Below are 1,799 nucleotides of genomic sequence, written 5' to 3'. Positions count from 1 at the left end.
TCCCTATCCTGTACACAGTGCTGTGTAAATGTTACATTGTGTTTTGAAGGCCCTTCTGGGGTGTGCAAAGGCAGCTTACGGCCATTCTGGCCTGGGACAGCCCGATCTCGCCTGATCTCGGAAGCCAGGCTTGGCAGGGCCTGCTTAGGACTTGGACGGGAGAGCGTCTGATCCTGGCTAGGGACTTCCAGGCGGACTGGATCCTTTTCCTGAATGTCCACCCAGGAATGAGCGTCTGTTTGTGAGTGAGGACCTCCGGCTGAAGGTGGCCTTGTCGCTGTACCCATACCCGGGAACGGGTGCCTATTCCTGTCTGTGGACTGCCAGCGTGAACGGTGTCCCGGTTCCTGGATGTTTACCCAGGAATCAGTGCCTGTGGATTCCAAGTGACTCTGGAGCACCTTGGACATTATGGGCAGAATACGTTTTTTGTCAATTAGCCGTAGAACATCTTTTGAAGGGCCGTTTGGGGGTGCCTGAGTGGCTTACGGCCACACCGCTCTGGGAGCGCCCGATCTCGTCTGATCTCGTAAGCTAAGCAGAGCAGGGCTTGGTTAGTACTTGGACGGGTGACCGCCTGGGAATACCCGGTGCTGTAAGCCTTTTTCGCTTCGCCTTCGAAAAACGGCAGAGGGCGCTTCGGTGAAAGGAGATCTTTTGAACGTCTCTTTAGGAAACAGCAGGGGGCGCTGCTGCTGCTGCTGCTGCTTCTTTTTCTCCCTATCCTGTACACAGTGCGGTGTAAATGTTACATCATGTTTTGAAGGCCCGTCTGGGGTGTGCAAAGGCAGCTTACGGCCATTCCGGCCTGGGACTGCCCGATCTCGCCTGATCTCGGAAGCCAGGCTTGGCAGGGCCTGCTTAGGACTTGGACGGGAGAGCGTCTGATCCTGGCTAGGGACTTCCAGGCGGACTGGATCCTTTTCTTTTTCAGCAGTTACCCACCCAAAACCCTACGCAGAATACGTTTTTTGTCAATTAGCCGAAGAACATCTTTTGAAGGGCCGTTTGGGGGCGCCTGAGTGGCTTACGGCCACACCGCTCTCGGAGCGCCCGATCTCGTCGGATCTCGGAAGCTAAGCAGAGCAGGCCTTGGTTAGTACTTGGACGGGTGACCGCCTGGGAATACCCGGTGCTGTAAGCCTTTTTCGCTTCGCCTTCGAAAAACGGCAGAGGGCGCTTCGGTGAAAGGAGATCTTTTGAACGTCTCTTTAGGAAACAGCAGGGGGCGCTGCTGCTGCTGCTGCTGCTGCTTCTTTTTCTCCCTATCCTGTACACAGTGCTGTGTAAATGTTACATCGTGTTTTGAAGGCCCTTCTGGGGTGTGCAAAGGCAGCTTACGGCCATTCCAGCCTGGGACTGCCCGATCTTGCCTGATCTCGGAAGCCAGGCTTGGCAGGGCCTGCTTAGGACTTGGACGGGAGAGCGTCTGATCCTGGCTAGGGACTTCCAGGCGGACTGGATACTTTTCCTGAATGTCCACCCAGGAATGAGCGTCTGTTTGTGAGTGAGGACCTCCGGCTGAAGGTGGCCTTGTCGCTGTACCCATACCTGGGAACGGGTGCCTATTCCTGTCTGTAGACTGCCAGCGTGAACGGTGTCCCGGTTCCTGGATGTTTACCCAGGAATCAGTGCCTGTGGATTCCAAGTGACTCTGGAGCACCTTGGACATTATGGGCAGAATACGTTTTTTGTCAATTAGCCGTAGAACATCTTTTGAAGGGCCGTTTGGGGGTGCCTGAGTGGCTTACGGCCACACCGCTCTGGGAGCGCCCGATCTCGTCCGATCTCGGAAGCTA

The 1,799-nt window shown here is 55.6% G+C and overlaps 2 non-coding genes across 2 annotated transcripts; both read left to right on the top strand.

The window, feature by feature from the left end:
- Window positions 1-483: 483 nt before the first annotated feature.
- On the top strand, window positions 484-602 carry LOC123964527. Its single transcript, XR_006823466.1, has one exon. It is a non-coding gene; the product is annotated as a 5S ribosomal RNA (ribosomal RNA).
- A 423-nt stretch (window positions 603-1,025) lies between these two features.
- On the top strand, window positions 1,026-1,144 carry LOC123964528. The gene has a single exon (XR_006823467.1). It is a non-coding gene; the product is annotated as a 5S ribosomal RNA (ribosomal RNA).
- The last annotated feature ends 655 nt before the right edge of the window (window positions 1,145-1,799 follow it).

This window comes from Micropterus dolomieu, unplaced genomic scaffold (assembly GCF_021292245.1).
Source record: "Micropterus dolomieu isolate WLL.071019.BEF.003 ecotype Adirondacks unplaced genomic scaffold, ASM2129224v1 contig_3077, whole genome shotgun sequence".
In the NCBI taxonomy this organism is placed as follows: Eukaryota; Metazoa; Chordata; class Actinopteri; order Centrarchiformes; family Centrarchidae; genus Micropterus; species Micropterus dolomieu.
This window is presented reverse-complemented; position numbering and strand designations above follow the sequence as displayed.